Source organism: Globicephala melas, chromosome X (genome assembly GCF_963455315.2).
Source record: "Globicephala melas chromosome X, mGloMel1.2, whole genome shotgun sequence".
Lineage (NCBI taxonomy): Eukaryota > Metazoa > Chordata > Mammalia > Artiodactyla > Delphinidae > Globicephala > Globicephala melas.
In genome coordinates, this window is record NC_083335.1 from 123906034 (window position 1) to 123924915 (window position 18882).

Sequence of the window (18882 nt, forward strand, 5' to 3'; positions counted from 1 at the left end):
GCCTGAGTATGTTCATTACCTGTCCATCACTATTACAGCAGCTCCGCACCTGGCCATTTGATCAACAGCACAAAGTCTCGCTCACGTATCCCATCACAAATCTTGTTAAATCGTTTCTAAAGGTGACCACACACAATGGAAGAGAAAAGAGAAGGATACACTTATTTCCCAGTAAATAGTCTGAATTGTACTCCTGTAAAAATACAAAAACACCTTTGTCTTTTTTTTTTTTACATCTTTACTGGAGTATAATTGCTTTACAATGGTGTGTTAGTTTCTGCTTTATAACAAAGTAAATCAGTTATACATATACATATGTTCCCATATCTCTTCCCTCTTGCGTCTCCCTCCCACCCTCCCTATCTCACCCCTCTAGGTGGTCACAAAGCACTGAGCTGATATCCCTGTGCTATGCGGCTGCTTCCCACTAGCTATCTATTTTACGTTTGGTAGTGTATATATGTCCATGCCACTCCCTCGCTTTGTCACAGCTTACCCTTCCCCCTCCCCATATCCTCAAGTCCATTCTCTAGTAGGTCTGCGTCTTTATTCCTGCCTTACCCCTAGGTTCTTCATGACATTTTCTTTTTCTTAGATTCCATATATATGTGTTAGCATACGGTATTTGTCTTTCTCTTTCTGACTTACTTCACTCTGTATGACAGACTCTAGGTCCATCCATCTCACTACAAATAACTCAATTTCGTTTCTTTTTATGGCTGAGTAATATTCCATTGTATATATGTGCCACATCCTCTTTATCCATTCATCTGTCGATGGACACTTAGGTTGCTTCCATGTCCTGGCTATTGTAAATAGAGCTGCAGTGAACATTGTGGTACATGACTCTTTTTGAATTATGGTTTTCTCAGGGTATATGCCCAGTAGTGGGATTGCTGGGTCACCTTTGTCTTTAAATGCTGAGGAAGCTCCGTAGGTTCTTTACGCAGCATGGCTCACAAAAACGTATAACGGAAGCACCACTGTTAACTGAATCTAAAAGGTGAATCAACATAGCTTAGCCATTTGTGAAAAGATAATGTTCCGGTAGAGTCTTTTCCTATAAATTTGGGGGTTTCTTTAGATTCTATAAAAGAGGGATAATAATAACTCTTTCACAGTATGCAAAATATTTAATTACAAATATGATGTGGGCTCTAACCCACGAGAAGGGGCAGTGACAACTCATTCTGGCCGTGGACCACAGCAAGCCACACCAAGGGGCATCAACCAGCCTTGCCTGGCTCACAGGGTTGGGGGGATTAGGAGAGTAAAAAGCAGTGCCCTGGGCTTCCTTGGTGGCACGGTGGTTGAGAGTCCGCCTGCCGATGCAGGGGACACGGGTTCGTGCCCCGGTCCGGGAAGATCCCACATGCCGCGGAGCGGCTGGGCCCGTGAGCCGTGGCCGCTGAGCCTGCGCATCCGGAGCCTGTGCTCCGCAGCGGGAGGGGCCACAACAGTGAGAGGCCCGCGTACTGGAAAAAAAAAAAAAAAAAAAAAGCAGTGCCCTTAGCAGAGTCAGGCATACAGGATACGCCCAGAAAATGTCAGCATTTTCCAAATCAGGTCTGCTGCACAGCAGTGCTTTAATAAAACTGTATACATAGTTCTGGAATGCTTCCTGTAAATATTAAACATACTACATATCAAATAGTGACACACAATTATCTGTAAAAATGGGTGTGAAAACCTCAGTGACTGATTTTTCATTCACGATCCAAAGGTAGGAATGGATAGAAAGTTCCACTCGAGGCACCAACCATAGTCAGAGAGGCAGGGAGAAGCAGAAAAATCGATAGTCGTGAAGGCTTCCAGAGCCACAGGTCACTCACAACAAACAGGGAAAGTGGGCGGAGAACTTATCTTCCACAACTATAAGGTCCATCTTTAAACACTAAGGAGTTAGCAGAACAGAACTGGATAAAATTTAACAAATGTAACTTGCTCACATTCAACGTGGCTTTACACTAAGAAGAAATTCTTGGGAGAATGGAAATATCCAATTCATTAAATGATTCTTCATCGAGTATCTCCCCAAACCAAATCGTCCTGATATGCTGAAATTCCACTTGATTTTCAGGGATTTAGAGTGAATGTTTTCAGGAACACACGTATCTGTTATACAGAGCACATGTCCACAGTCTCATTTTCCAAAAGGAAATGTCAGGACCTGTGGCTGTCCCAGTTGCTATGGAGACAAGAAAGCTCTTAGATGAAGTTCAGAGTCCAGAGCTCGGGGGATGCACAGCCAGCAGCTGCAGGAGTTAGAACCTTGCTGCCGTGTGGATTCTGCAGACCAGAGACCGCAAAGAAGGCATGGAGAGGAGGGCAGGGTGGAGACAGGACTCTTTGTTTTCTACTGAAAATAGAGGGAAAGAAAAACAAGCAATGGGGGGATGGTTGATCTGAATGCAATTACAGTACTGAACGAATCCACCATTGCCCACAGTATTTTAGACGATATCAACCGACTAGGAAATTAATTCTAGCATGACTTTAGTCAAAGAACATGATGCGATGAATTCACACAATCTGAATAATTGCCGCTATCAGCTGAAATAACAGCTGGAAGATGAGGAAATAGGTCAGCTATTCTAGGAGATAAATGTGTATTCCTCCACGTCTTCTGCATAACTTGTAAAAACAGGCAGTAGCGTTTTTCTAATTGTTTTGAAGCCTTTCTTCCGAGGTTATGTATCTGAAATTCAAGGGCTGACTGAGGATAGTCCCCCATGACCAACTACTTTCCACAGCAAAAGGACTGACTTACACTTCAGAGATCTCTTCTCTCCATGATTATTTAACATTCTAGAGAACAGATGCATGGGTAGAAGTGGACCCTTTAAAAGAGCTTATGATGATGGCAGACTTTCTGCCTACACTAAGAGAAATTTTGAAAAATCAACTGTAAAATGATTTATTAAGTCACTCTCTAGTTATTTAGTATTTGGCACTGAGAGTCCAGGATCGAAACCACAGAGTGTGTACCAGAAAGCTTTGTTTTGTTGTTGGTTAGTTTGGGGTTTTGTCTTTTGCCTAGAGAAATGATGAACTGATGGGGAGACATGTTGTCATATGCGTTAGGCATTTTTTTCAAATCTTCGTTTGAGGAAATCAAAGCCAAACAAATGCCCTTCCAAGTGTGAGGTCATAGTTGAATGAGTATTGGTTGGCTAATGGCCTAGGCATTAAGTCATTCCTGGGAACCATACTGCTTCAGGGCCCTGTTTGCGGGTGGAAAGCACGGTACAGCATGGCCCCTACAATTCATCCTGTCTCAAGTTAGATAAGGAGTCTACACATGCAAAGCAGTGACATCCTGATGATACGGACCTACCTCAGTACCTTCCCCTCTAGTTAATGCTGAATTATGTACTTTGGTCTCTTTACACTTTCTCCTAGTTACTAATCACCCCTAATCTCCTAGCACTAAAATAGACGTTAGGAAAGAGGGAATAAAAAATAAACCATGGGGCTTCCCTGGTGGCACAGTGGTTGAGAATCTGCCTGCTAATGCAGGGGGCACGGGTTCGAGCCCTGGTCTGGGAAGATCCCACATGCCGCGGAGCAACTAGGCCCGTGAGCCACAACTACTGAGCCTGCGCATCCAGAGCCTGTGTTCCACAACAAGAGAGGCCACGATAGTGAGAGGCCCGCGCACCACGATGAAGAGTGGCCCCCGCTTGCCACAGCTAGAGAAAGCCCTCGCACAGAAACGAAGACCCAACCCAGCCATAAATACATAAATTAAGAGAAAAAAAAAAAAGAGTAAATCCTATTTAAAAAATAAAAAATAAACCAGTTCCCTTGTCTCAGAGAGCCAAGAATAAAATTGGGTTTGTGTTGGTAAAATGGGCATTTGCGAAGAAATTCCCTTTCCTGATTCTAGCAGTGGAAATGCCTTGGAATCATAGAATATTAGAACTGAGAAAAGATCTCAGAGGCCAAAAGCACCAAACCTTCTTGTTGCATAGATGACAGAATTCAAAGTCAGGGAATGTAAATAATTTTCTCTACTACTGCTGTTGTCTAAACAGCAATGCAAGCTGCCTTCGTATGGTAGAAGAAAGACCTGCTTTTCACGTGCTCGAAAGCTAACTGCCTATTCATGATGAAAGGGTATTCCATCAGCAACCTCCCCCTGTCCTGCTTTGGAGCAAGAGTTCTGCTCCTCAGGACTTAGTAAAAGTTGAACATAGAAGGGGGAACCTAAATAAAGTTCCTCACAGTTATTAGTAAGCAAACACCTGTTGAAAAGACTGACGACTAGTTCACGTGAATTAGAAATAACGGACGATTACAGTTATTTATGGCCTCCTACTTCATGTTCACACTACTAATTAATTACACTAATTAATTTACACTAATTAAAAACTTGTTTCCAATATAATTCTTAACTTAATGGCTTCACTGCAACACTTTGGTTAAACTAAATCAAGAATTTTCATCACTCACCCAGGAGGACAATGTATATTGCATTCCAGTCACATGCTCTTATTATACTACTACTTTCCATTTATTGAGAAAGCATCCTAGGCAATGTATTGTGTGAGTAGCTCTATTTACTTTATTTCTCACTCTTACAGCTATTCTAAAAGGTAAGAATTATTATCTCCGTTTTTTAGATGCATGATTTTATCTTCAGAGGGATTAAGCAATTGAGCTGAGATCACAGTGTGAGGGCACAGTCAAACCCAGAGCCCTCGAGCTCCAAAGCCAGATTCTCAACTATGCATCACAGCTTCCATAACTTGTCAGTTCTTCCCCAATCCGAGAAAATTAATTGTTCACTTATTTTTAAAAGATTACCCATGTCATCAGAATGGAAAGATAATTAGATTATACTGCACATTCTACAAACGTCAATGAATAATTAAGACTTTCTAAGACAGCTAGAAATTGGAAGCTGACCTCCTGTACAGCCTGAAAATAGTTCCAGGTTATCTCGTTGAAAAGGAAAATTGGCAGTTGATCGTCACGGAACGTCTGGAGTAATTTCAAATCAGCCACACAGAGGAATAAGAAACAAAAGCCTCTGTAAATAGGCAAATATTAAGTATATTCCAGGGCAAGACTCAGACTATGAAATTACCAGAACACAAAGGCAGAACAAACACTGAGACCTTTCCCTCAGCCAGACTGAACAACGATTTTCAAAAGAGATAGCCAGAGCTATGATGTGACATTTTGACATCAACTCAAGAGGGTCCCTCCTTTCAAACACCAGATGTTCTCTTTATTTCATCTTCTGTTCAACCTTGATTTTTTATTCCTGGGAAGACTGCATAGTCAGCTTCAAACCCATCCCCTTTGGGTTCTGCCTAATTCCTTCAGCAGAAAACACATCAAAAAATACTATCGCTGATGAACAACATAATCAGCATGTGCACACTGACAGATGAATGAATGCACGCAGGGTCACACAGCTATGAGGTCACAGGGCAGGATGGGAACTGGGATGTGCTACCTTTAACACTTACCCAGTCATCTCCCTTCTAAATTACCATGGACAAAACCAAATAGCTATTGTACCCCTTCATCCACATTCTTCTCCCTGGGTGGGGCTGGGCTGGGAAGACACCACAGATTTAGCAGGCGTCAGCAAACCATGGCCCATGGGCCAAATCTGGCCCACCACCTGTTTTTGTAAATAAAGTTTTATTGGAACACAGCCACAGTCACTCGTTCACATACCACAGATGCGGCTGCCTTCAGAGTTGAGTCGTTGTGACAGAGACTATATGGCCCACAAACTGAAAATATGTACTACCTGGCCTTTTACAGGAAAAAAAAAAAAAAAAAAAAGTGCCAATCCCTTGTTAGGACATGGAAAGAAAAGACCTTGGTCCAAAAAAGTTCAAATGTGAATCACCAGAAATCTAAATTCATAAACACAGAGATGAAAACAAGAGAGAGCAGTGCTGGGAAAATGGCAGGAGTTTTCTACCACCCTCCCCAGAAGGAACACCAATTTTGACCACCACCCACAGAGGACAGTACCTTTGTGGAAGTCCAGGAGTCCAGCAGAGAAGTTCTAGCACAGCCCTGGAGAGAAAAACAATCTGAGGTTAGACACAATGAAGAGGGTGAGAGGAACAGTCTGATTTTCCCACATCATCCCCTCCCCAAGGCGGCACAGCTCAGTGCCCAGGAGAGAAACCTCAGCATGATTTCTCCTGGGGCAGAAAGAGACTGCGAATGAGCACCTGGCCTCCCCTGGTGTGCAGGACACTGCCAAAGAGACCCAGCTCTTTCCTGCCCCATCTAGAAAACTGAGAGGAGTTGCATGACTTGAGGGAGGGGAGGGGTGGAGAGGACAACAGCCACAGGCTCTCAGAGGATGACACAGGGACGCAGATCCTACGAACTGCTTCACGGACTCCATCAGGAAGCTGATCCCCCCAGCTGGCCCCTGGGCACCCCTAACACTCTGTACGCCTCACCCACACCCCCTCACACCGTGGCTAGCTTCCACACGAGCGCGAGCCGGCCTGCGTCTGCGGGATTGGGAAAAAGCACGTGACCGTGAGGATTCAGCACTACCCTAGGAGAAGACAAGGGAGGCTGTCAGCACTCAGTCTGGCTTCACGGGATCAAGAGAAGACATACAGCCTCAAGAATCCCGCCCCCAAGAGAGAACAGGAAGTGTGAGCAGCTGTATCCACAGAAAAGGTCTGAGAAAGCCTCAAAAGCCCTAGCAGGGCTGACAGAAGGTATTCCTCTTCCAAAGCCAATCAGTGAAGAGTGGAGGAGGTGACTGCTCCTTCAGAAATGAAGACAGCAACGCAGGACTTCAAGGAACATGAAGGATCAGGGAACCACGACCACCAAAGAACACAGTAATTTTCCCAAATCCAACTCCAAGGAAATGGAGATCTGTGATTTGCCCAATAAAGAAATCAAAAGAGTTGTTTTAAGGAAGCTTGGGGAACTACAAGAAAACACAGAAAGACAATTCTACAAAATCAGGAAAACAACATACACACAGAACAAGAAATTCAACACAGGGGTAGAAATCATAAGAAAGAACCAAACAGAAATTCTGGGGCTGAAAAATACAATGAATGAAATGAAAAATGCAAATGGACAACTCGCTCATGCAGAAGCATTTGAACACCAAGAAGGAAAAGCCTGTATTTTGAAGGCACTGCCTTTCACGGGAAGGCAGCTTTCCACATCCACTAATTGGGTTTACATTGGCATAGCTACTCTCTGGAAACAGAGACAATAATCATGTGAAATAGAGCAATGAGGAGTGGAAATACCAACCACATTCCTGACTAACGTTTGTGGTACAACTGTTCCCTTGGGTACAAAGCGAAATGGCTTCCATCCACAACCAATTTAGACACATGTATTTGTAATATACCTGTATTTGTACGTGCGTGTGTGTCTATGCTTAAAATATGTTTCAACTACTCTTGTACGTATATATACATTCCAATAAAGACAAGATTCATTTGCATATGGAATGAATTTGGAAAGAATATGGTTTAGTTATGCCATTACTAAATAGCTGTTGATTCGTTCAACCAGTACATTCAACAAATACTGCATGTCAGGCATGATTACAGGGTCCATGAATGCACTGGGGGGGAAGAAACAGACAAAAGTGTCTCTTTTTTTTTTTTTTTTTTTTTACTAGTTTACGTCCTAGTAGGGATGGAGGAGAAACTGACAACAAGCCAGATTATATTATCTACTGCTGTGGAACACAAGCTTAGTGGCTTAAAATAACACATATTTATAACCTCACGTTCGTGTGGGCCAGGAGTCGGAGCATGGCTTAACTGCATCCTCTGATTCAGGGAGTCCCACAGGGCTGTGATTTCATCTGAGAGCCTCATCTGAAGGCTCAGCTGGGGAAGAACGTGCTCACGTGGTTGTCGGTAGAACTGAGCTGCCTGAGGATTCTTGGATCTAGTGTCTTGGTTACTTGCTGCTATTGACAGAAGGTCCCCTTTAGCTCCTTGTCACGTGGGCCTCTGCAACAGGGCAGCTTGCTTTATCAAAGTCAGCAAGGGAAGATCTTCTAACAAGACAGAGTCACCATCTCTTGTAAGCTGACCATAGACGCGACACCCCGTCACGTGTGCTGAATGTTCTTCTAGAACTGAGTCATAGCCTACACTGAAAAGGATGGGAGCACACAAGGCTATGCCTCTCAGGAGGCAGGGACCATGAGGAGCCATCGTTTTGTTAACATCTTTATGGAGTGCAATTGCTTTACAGTGGTGCGTTAGCTTCTGCTGTGTAACAAAGTGAATCAGCTACACGTACACATATATCCCCATACCTCTTCCCTCTTGCGTCTCCCTCCCTCCCTCCCTATCCCACCCCTCTAGGTGGTCACAAAGCACTGAGCTGATCTCCCTGTGCTATGCGGCTGCTTCCCACTAGCTATCTATTCTACATTTGATAGTGTTTATAAGTCCATGCTACTCTCTCATTGTGTTCACGCAGCCAACCCCAGTCCTCTCCCGGCGCTCTGACCGAAGCCCGAGCCTCCGCTCCCAGCCCCGCCTGCCCCGGCGCGGGAGCAGACAAGCCTCTCGGGCTGGTGAGTGCCGGTCAGCACCGATCCTCTGTGCGGGAATCTCCCCGCTTTGCCCTCCGCACCCCTGTTGCTGCGCTCTCCTCCGTGGCTCTGAAACTCCCCTCTTCCGCCACCCACAGTCTCCACCCGCGAAGGGGCTTCCTAGTGTGTGGAAACCTTTCCTCCTTCACGGCTCCCTCCCACCGGTGCAGGTTACATCCCTATTCTTTTGTCTCTGTTTTTTCTTTTTTCTTTTACCCTACCAGGTACGTGGGGAGTTTCTTGCGTTTTGGGAGGTCTGAGGTCTTCTGCCGGTGTTCAGTAGGTGTTCTGTAGGAGTTGTTCCACATGTAGATGTATTTCTGATGTATTTGTGGGGAGGAAGGTGATATCCACGTCTTACTCTTCTGCCATCTTGAAGGTCTCCAACACATGAACCTTTTTTTTTTTTTTTTTTTTTTGTGGCTGCATTGGGTCTTTGTTGCTGTGCGCAGGCTTTCTCTAGTTGTGGCGAGCAGGGGCTACTCTTTGTTGCAGTGCGTGGGCTTCTCACTGCGGTGGCTTCTCTCATTGTGGAGCACGGGCTCTAGGCACATGGGCTTCAGTAGTTGCGGCACACGGGCTCAGTAGTTGTGGCTTGCGGGCTCTAGAGCGCAGGCTCAGTAGTTGCGGCGCACAGGCTTAGTTGCTCCACAGCATGCGGGATCGTCCCGGACCAGGGCTCGAACCCGTGTCCCCTGCCTTAGCAGGAGGATTCTAATCCACTGTGCCACCAGGGAAGTCCCCAGGAGCCATCTTTAAAGCCGGCTTACCACAGTGGGGGAGAACACATAGGGCCTGGTGGGCCACTGGGAGGAAATGGATTTTACTAGGATGTAGAAATTGATGTTACATCCACGTATGAGATGCAGCTCGGGATCCACTGAGTTGTGATGTATACTGACCAAGTGTCTACTTCATCACCACCCACCTTGTTCCCATGAGACCTCACAACTTCCCTGTCTGGTAGACAAGGACTGTGGTATTAATTTTTCAGCATCCTGCGCACAACCTGTCCTGATGCCACAGGCTCTTTCCCAGTCACTCATAATCTCTCCCTGTGTCATTCCTTCCTGTATATTTTCTCCCCACCTATCTCTTTCCTGCTGAGAACCACCTCTTGCATTAGTCATGGCCCTCTCTTCCTCTTCTGGCCAACAGTATCACTACCAGACTATCAACACCATTAAATTATTTAACCTCTTGATAAGTGAATCTTTCATCCAATTCAGAATAGGGGACACAGCTACAACTAAATTAAATTGCAAGGTTATCCTCTGACGTTTGATGCATGTGTTGAGAATATCTGTAGTGGAGCAGCAGTGTCCATGAATACTATTTAACCGTTAGCTACACTTGGTCAAATCACTGTTTTGCTATGGGCCGTGCCAGTTCTTTACAGAGTCCCAGACACTCTCTCTCTACCTTGCTTCTCTTTTCTCACCCCCTTTATACTGAAGTTCATGCCTTTCTCTATTACTTGTCACTTGATCTCCCCCAGAAAGCTGGGTCCTTTGGCTACTAATTGTCACTGTTACCATAAGTTTTCTCTATGAATTGATGCTTTTTCCATCCAATCTGTCTTTCAAAAGCCCTGCCAGAGATCCCTTGCTGCCTGACCTCCATATCCAGACAGTTTCTTCTTTGCTGGCATGTGAATAAACTAATAATTGCAAACTTATGGAAAAGTGCTCCATTTCTGTGCGGAGATCATATGAGAGTGATCAAGGATAACATCACAACAGTACAAATTTTACAATACGGCTAGCTCGGAAAGGAGCATCTTTAAATATTTAAACAAATGAGAGGTGACACCTTAGTTTCCTGAAGTACTTTCAAGCCATTTGACCCTATTGACCATAAGGCAACATTTTTTGAAGCAGAAGCAGAGAGTTGCTATGATGTACTTTCTTTCACAGGAGTTTTGTTGTCGATATTTTTTGGGGGAAAAACATGCTCTCAGAAATTGCTAAAAACACCTTCCCAATACTTCTTCCTCTCCTCGTGATCAAAACAGGTATGACAAAGTCTACACTTGCCAGAAAAAAGGACAATATTTTCCCTCAGGTTTTGAAACCCCTTGAAAACCTCTGTAACCTGCTGCTTTGTTTTTAAAGTAATAAAAGCTAAATTGGGGCTTAGAGAAAAATGAAGCATTCAACACAACTGAAGGAATTCCATAGCAATGCTGCACAGATTTTCCAAATGCTCAACTGTTTCCCCTGGTGTAAATATAGCCTTTATCACAAAATTGAACAAACATTTTTCTAAATTTGTCTCTCAGGAGCAAGCCTTCTCTGAACATCATGGAACATTTTATCCTCCAAAGATAGGCTGAAAGCTCTAAATTACTCACTATAGGGCTTAACCAAAGCAGCTCATCGTTAGTTAATTGAAGATAATATGGCCTTGTTCCCTGATGCAGATATATTAAAACTGCTGGTTATTTCTGTAGTTAATCTCTTCTGCAAAAAACCCTCAGTCATAAAATTTTTGTTCTTATGGTAAGAAATGAGATAGCATGAAATAAATATTCGATTTGGAGCTAAGAGGATGCAGAATACTAAAGAGGAGAGGACTATATTTCTGAAAAACTTGCAAAATGTCAACTCTCCCAAATGGTATGCAACCCAGTCATCTCAAAGAAAACTATTTCCATTAGGGCCGTGGCTAGGGTGAGACAAGTGCTTAGGGTGCAAAATTTCAAGGGGTGCCCCACTTGCCTCACCCTAGTCCTGGGCCCAGTTGGACATCTGAGCTATACTCCCTGAAATTGCCTCTTACCTAATTTTGAATCAGCCATTTAACTGCTCCCTTGTTCTTGGACTGCTATACTCCTATTTATTTTGCTCCTTGGATCTTTTATTCAATCCATTACAACTACAACACAGACAGTGGGTTCCTATAGATAACGGACTGCCTGGGGGCGCAAACAACGACCCTGAAGCTGTGGCTACTGTTGTAGAGGGTTTACACTCCAGTAGGGAAGAGAGCACGCAGATTTCTTCTTCCTAAGGAAAGCCTTGCTTGGACCATCCTCTGCCCTTCAGACCTGGGTCCTAACTCCTCATGACCTACATTGCCAGATGACAGCACATCCCCTGCTGTTCACTTTCCAGCCCATGACAAGCACTCTTCTTCACATGTAACTTGAATGAAAGCCCTGTGAAACCATGTGAGATCTCCTAACTCACTGCAAACCCAGAACTTTAAGCATCCTTGAATGTCACTGACCTGAGGCTCTCCAGGTAATTGAACACCCCTTCTTTCTCGAGCATTCCTCCTCTCTGTCATGATGGCTTTTGCCTCCAATATTTCTGATCCCTCTCCAGCTACTTCAATAGCATCTCTTTTTTTTTAACCTATCACCTTCTTCCTAAACGTTGACACTGTTTATAATCAAAACTGCCTTCTCTTGCTGCTGTGTGTAACCTCCCTGATCAATACCAGCACTTGCAAGAGTCTGCTTCCTACGCATACACCGCTGACCACAATCTGTATCCACCGCCAAACCCTTTCCGCTGGGAACCATGTCTTTCTATCTCTTCGGATACATTTATTAAATTACTAAGTTCCTAGGCATCCTAAGTGCCTAGATGAACCAGATGACCTCAGGCCTCGGGCTGCAACCTAGTGGAGGATGCTGACCAGCTCGGGAAGAGGAACAACACAACATGTGTCATAGTTAAAGCGTAAATCTGGTGCTCTAGGGCGATGCTGCTCAGACTTCAGCGCGTAACCGAAACACCTGGGCATCTTGTTAAAATGAAGATTCTGATTCAGAAAGACTGGGCTCTTTACAGGGTCTGAAGATTCTGCATCTCTACCAGCCCCTCAGGTGGTGATGCTGCTGTTGGTCTACGGAGCACACGTCGCAGAGCCGAGTTCTGGGAGGCTTCACAGACCCTAACTTCGTCCGTGAAGTCAAGGAAGTGATGCTACGTCTTGAGGACAGGCTGAATTTGCCAGGGGACCACAGGGGAAAAGACAGTCTGGGAGGAGGAAAGAGCAGGGTGAAAAGGGCAGACATGTGAGAACGTGGCGATGTGGGAAAACTCTGCTTGGAGCCCACGGCAGTGGAGGCGGGAGAGCCGTGTGGGTGGAGTGGGCTGTGGAAGAGGTGGACCTAGAGGGAATTAGAAGCCAGGTGATGCGCGTCCTCGATGGGGAGACACGCAGAATGAGAGGATGGGCACGAGTGGAGAGAGGACCACTGCACATCAACCGACGACATTCATCTGTCCTGAGCACCCTGAGGGTCACAGGCCATCTGTCTCCAGTGTCTGGGTCCCTCCCCACAGGCAGTGCTTGGCCATGCCTGGTTCCCCAAGTGGCCCCTGAAAGCATGGCTACTGCGTCTGGGGTTCCTTTTTGTCCCTGGGTGAAGTTTTCTTAAACCTCCAACTTGCTCACGACAATTATTCCAGTGATTAAAGATTAGTGTGATATGTTCCCAAATAGTGGGGATTGAAAACAAATCACCAAAACATCATACAAACTCACCCCAAACAAGTAACCTCTGCTAGTGAATGAGTGAGTGAGTGAATGAATGAATAGCACAAGAAGATGCTTTGGGCAGGAATTCGGTACAGAAGAGTCAGTACTGTTTAAAGCAGTGCTCTCTAAAAGAAATATAATGCGAGGAACATATGCAATTTTAAGTTTTCTAGTAACCACGTTTAAAAGCCAAAAGAAACATGTGAAATGTATTTTAATAATACATTTTATTGAACCCAACATATTATCATTTGAACATGTAATCGATATAAGAGATTACTGACAGGTAGTTTACACTGCTTTTTCACGAGGTCTTGGAAATCCTCACGTGTATTTCGCACTTAGGTCACATCTCAATTCAGACTCGTGCTTTTTCAAGCGCTCAGAAGCCCCGTATCGCTGGTGGCTAGACAGTACGGGTTTCAAGGGTGCACAGTCAGCTCCTCCACCTGCATCTATTCCTCATTCACTCACTGTGCAGGCTTGGTCAGGTGACTTCACCCACATGCCTCATCTGACATGGAAACAGCTGGCCTAGATCCACGTTCCCCAAATGGTAAAGCTCAGAGTCGAAGACATGGTGCGTTAGACAAAGGCATGAGCGCTTCACCAGGCAGGGCTCTGGGGCCAGGGCTGGGAAGGGGTGAGCAAACGCTGAAGTCACCGCAGCCATCCTCCTGGATGTTCCAGTCTCCAAGGAGCCTCCCGCCCTCTAGAAGGAGGGGAAGCAAGACGCTTCAAGATTGCTGAGGCCACTCGGACTCAGCACTTGGCTGCAGCTTGTGGGGCAGTTTTTGGTCTGGGGTTTTTTGTTTTATGGTTTTTAGGGTTTGGGGTTTTTTATGATTCCACAAATGGAAGCAAAAATAAAGCAACAGCTTGTGCATTATTCACCTGATTGGTACAGGCACGTTTAGGGCGCTCAGATGGTACAGAAACAAGTCTATAAACCCGGAGCCTGCCTCTGCACTATTTAAAGCGAATTGAGCAACAATGATGTCTTTAAGCACTGTGAAATACAGGGGTGACACACCCAAAACTGCGTTACACTCAGGTCAGCTCCTCCACTTTACAGAATGACAGAGTCCGCGCTTCCTTTCTTCTCTTTTTCGAAAGATCAGCGAAATTTACTCAACGTCTGCTTCTTAAGGAAACTCCGTTTTTACTTGTTTTGCTTGTTTTTAATGTTCCTTTTTAAGGTTGAGCAAATCTATGAGCAAGCTGGCGGCCAGGGCTCCATGTTCAGTTGTGTGAGGACAGGGTCTGGCAAGGCGCCTAGCAGCCAGCTGGTACTCAATGTGTGCTTATTATGTACAAGAGACCGCACTGCCGTCCTCACCACGGTCTCTCCAAATACACTGGCCACACGTGGCCAGTACTTACACAGTGCCCCTGCAAAGAGGGGGAGTGCACTGCGGTGTTCTCTCCCGTCACCAGGTATGGAGAAGGCAGCTAGACAAGGTTCCAGAGGAAGCTCATAGCCGGCCCACGTCCATGCCCACCACCCGGAAGGCAATGAGACAAAAGGCAGCCTCTGTATCTTTCTCCCCCAGCCCTGGGCCTTCACCGCAGCACTTTTTTTCTGCCTTAACAAATGTCTTTCTTGTCAATTTATTTTATTTTACTTTAAAATCTTTTTATACATATATATATACAATTTTACATAATGCCCAAATGTGATTATCTCACACGTATTAGTTCACGGTTTAAGCAGCCTTCTGTGTGTGTGTGTGTGTGTGTGTGTGTGTGTGTGTGTGTGTGTATGCCGTTTTGCTTCTCTTCTGTCTGCCACCCACACCATTCGTCTTTACCACCCACTCTGCTGCCACTGTCCTCCATGGTAACCCATGTGAAGAATCTGCAGTATATCTCTCCACATTCTTCTACATACTTAATCAGACACGTGCACACGGAATTTTGTCCTTGTTTTATAAAATTGGAACATTATATACACCTTTCTGCTTCTTGCTTGTCCCCCTCAAAAATGTCTCGCAGAACTTCCCGTACTCCCACTGATATATTCAAATTCACCCTTTCGAGTGGCTGCAGGACATGACACGCTGCATTGTCAATATATTCTAATTTAGTCTAACTTCCCTGTTGAAGGGCATTTTCTTTGTTTCTGGGCTCTTGTCAGCTTGAACAAGGGTCACTATATATCCTGAACACCGGTCCTTACTTACTGAGCTTTAATTCTAGGGATGAATCTCCAAGCTGGGACGGCAGGGTCAGAGAGTATATATGTCGAACATTTTAGTAGCGATCAACATATTAATATCCAAAGGGCTATAAACATTCATCTTATCACCAGCAGTATATGAAAGCGCCCATCGTTCCACATACCTTCAGTATGTGTTGTTGCCTTAACATTATTTTACAGCATTTCTGTACCTGAAGTAAATGTCAGGTGAGCGATATGCACCCACAGGATGTCCCCTTTGCGGGACACCAGGAAGTCCTGCTCTAAGTGAGTGCAGGAGGAACGATGCTAGAAGACCCTCAGCAGACCTAGTTTTGGATTCACACTCTTCACCCTGATCTGAGAACTTGAGTGAGGTCCTCTATTCTCACTGAACCTCTTTCTGCATTTGTTAAAAGGACACAACTACACATATACATATGCATTTTAATATTAAAGGGTTGACAAGATTATGTGCATTTATCAGGCTAAGATCAAACTGAAGCCAAGAATCAAGAAAGGAGAGCAGAATGTTAAAGCCGTTTTTTTCCCTGAGGGCATCTGGTCAACCTGGTGAATTTTAGTTTTTGTTTTTAATTTCTCATAGGGTGTAGGAGACAGAAGACAAAACCCAGGGCTCGCCCAGGGTGGGAAATCTAATAGAGGACATTTCTACTCAAATCTGGGATATCTGAAATGCTACACCTTCAGTGTAAGTTTTAAGCAAAATAGACTCTTCACCATAAAAGGACTACAAGGACACTTTCCTGGATCCTGAGAAAAGCAGCAAAGGAATAAATACTGAGAAGCTGTAATAAAAACTAGCACTCATATGGATTTGCAAGCCAAGTATACATATCATGTGGGAAGTCAAAAAAGCGTTAAGCTGGGCTTCCCTGGTGGCGCAGTGGTTGGGGGTCCGCCTGCCGATGCGGGGGACGCGGGTTCGTGCCCCGGTCTGGGAAGATCCCACATGCCATGGAGCGGCTGGGCCCGTGAGCCATGGCTGCTGAGCCTGTGCGTCCGGAGCCTGTGCTCCGTGACAGGAGAGGCCACAACAGTGAGAGGCCCGCGTACCGCAAAAAAAAAAAAAAAAAAAAAAAGTTAAGCTATCAATTTAGCTCAAAACAGAACCTCTAAAACTATCTATGGTGAAGTGCTGGACTGTTTTGTTTCATTTTCCATTTGTAAAATGCAATAAAAATGAACTGCACAAAAAATGATATGGAAAAAAGGACAAACACAGCACACTGATGCTATCTATAGCAATGTCAAGTTACCATAAAAATTTCCAAATGTCACTCTCATTTTCCATACTTATTGTACCAAAGGTTACAAGATTTTGTGGAATGAGCGCTGGTCCCAAGAATCCAGCAGAAGAAGTACAGTTCCTCTCTGTGGAACACACTCTCCTCTTAAGCCTTAGGGAATTCTCACAATAATTTTCCAAGGATAAAGCACATTTCACAAGTAAGAGAAAATCACCAAACACGCAAGATAACTAGGCATCGTGAGGGGAGAATTAACGAGACAGAAAACCAGATTTGCAAAACCTTCAGATACTGCCATTATCACACAACAAATCCAAAACAAACTTGCTGATTATGTTTAAAAGAATGAAATATAAAGAGACTACTATAAAAGTGACCTAACAGACTTGAAAAGAACCACCCAGAAATGGAAAGTAAAATAATACAGAGAAAGACAAATATCATATGATATCGCTTATATGTGGAATCTAAAAAAAATGGTATAAATGAACTCTTTTACAAAACAGAAATAGAGTAACAGATGTAAAAAACAAACTTATGGTTACTGGCGGAAAAGGGGAGTGGGGATAAACTGGGAGATTGGGATTGACATATACACACTACTACATATAAAATAGATACCTAATAAGAACCTATTGTATAGCACAGAGAAGTCTACTCAATATGGGAAAAGAATCTAAAAGAGTGGATATATGTATATGTATAACTGATTCACTTTGCTGTACACCTGAAACTAACACAATATTGTAAATCAACTATACTCCAATAAAAATTAATTTTAAAAAAAGAAAATTAAAATTCCATAAATGAGTGTAGCAGCAGACTAAACATGGCTTAAGAGACAATTAGGTAACAGAAGCACAGGGCAGATATTACCCAGAATGCAGCACAGTAAAACAAAGTGATACAAAAGATGAAAGAGAAGTTTAGAAACACAGAGAGCAGAGATGATATAAAATGGTTTCTCAGGGTCTCAGAAGAAAAGAAAGCAAACAGGGCAGAGGAAATAATAATTTTTTTTAAAAAAGTTCTTTTTCCAGAATGGGTAAAAAACATCAATCTACAAATTCAAGATTTCCTAGAAATTCTAAGGAAAATTCATAAATAAAAATGAACACCTTAACAAGTCATAGCAAAATGTGAGAACACCAAAGAAAATCTTCAAAAAGAGAAGAAAAAAGAAAGACGGCCTGGAAGGAGTGACAGGCTGACAGCTGATACTCAACAAGAAAGACAGAAGCTGGGGAAAAAGGGACTGAATCCTGCTGTCAGCCGCAGGAACGCAGGGAAGCAGAGGCTCCTCCAAGTGAGCCTGGAGGCTCTGCAGGCCAACACTTTGACTGTAGCCTGTGAGAGGCTCTGAGCTGGAGGACCCGGCTGAGATGTACCCACATTCCTACGGAAATGGTGAAAGGATAAATGCGTAATAATGACAAAAACGAGATGATACGTGATAATAAATGTTTGTTGTTTTGAACTGCTAAGCTTGGGGGTAATGTGTTACACAGCAATAGGCCACTAATACAGTTAGCATTCATCTTTTCTACCTGCCAGCAAAGAAAGGCACTACTCAGCAATTCAAAGTGAAGATACAACACAGGCTGGGGGCGGAAGAGGCAGGGATGATCCACCATCTGGCCAACTGTCCGTGGAGAAGGGATAATGTACCATGATGTACTAGTTTGCCAAAGCTGCCATAACAGAGCACCACAGACTGGAAGCTGAAACAACAGAAACCTGTTGATTCCCAGTTATGGAGGCTGGGGGCGGTTCCTCCTGAGGTCTGTGAGGGAAGGGCTGTTCCAGGGCATCCTCTCTGGCTTGCAGATGACCGTGTTTTCTCTACGACTCCTCACTCAGTCTTCCTTCTGTGTGTGTCTGTCTCTTTGTGCAAATTTCTCCTTTTCACAAGGATACCAGTCATACTGGATTGGGACCCAACAAATAACTTCATTTTAACTTGATTCCCTCGCAAAGACCCAATCTCCATAAAGGGTCACATTCTGAGAGACGTGAGGTTTAGGACCTCAACATATGAATTTGAGGGGGACACGATTAAAGCCATAACACACAGTGAGGGACGTTTAGACACAGACTGCATACTATTCAGACACAGACTCAGTGTTTGAAATCAAAAGTTCATTCCAGGCCAAAATAATTCCTGCATATTTTTTTACTCGGTTCAAATGGAGGCTATAACTGTAACATTCGTCTTGCCTATCATTTATGCAGCTGTGGGGTCTGGTATGGTCTGGAGGGGTTTTTTGTTATGGTTTTGTTCTTCTGTTATCAGTTTTAAGAAAACATAATAAGAGCCAAAGCACTAAAAACATGTCCACTTGGTATTAGATGAAGCCAGT

At 44.1% G+C, this 18882-nt stretch overlaps 1 long non-coding RNA gene across 3 annotated transcripts in view; it reads right to left on the reverse strand.

Annotated features, from left to right (window-relative positions):
* Positions 1-371: 371 nt before the first annotated feature.
* Positions 372-18882, reverse strand: part of LOC138842509 (uncharacterized) — a 220836-nt gene continuing 202325 nt past the window's right edge. For 2 of the 3 annotated variants that reach the window (XR_011377158.1, XR_011377157.1), the window contains 2 exons: positions 6001-6045; positions 372-2356 (listed from right to left, as the gene is read on the reverse strand). This is a non-coding gene — a long non-coding RNA (uncharacterized lncRNA). Of the gene's footprint in view, positions 2360-6000; positions 6046-18882 lie in introns of all 3 variants that reach the window. The other variant, XR_011377156.1, reaches the window with a different exon arrangement.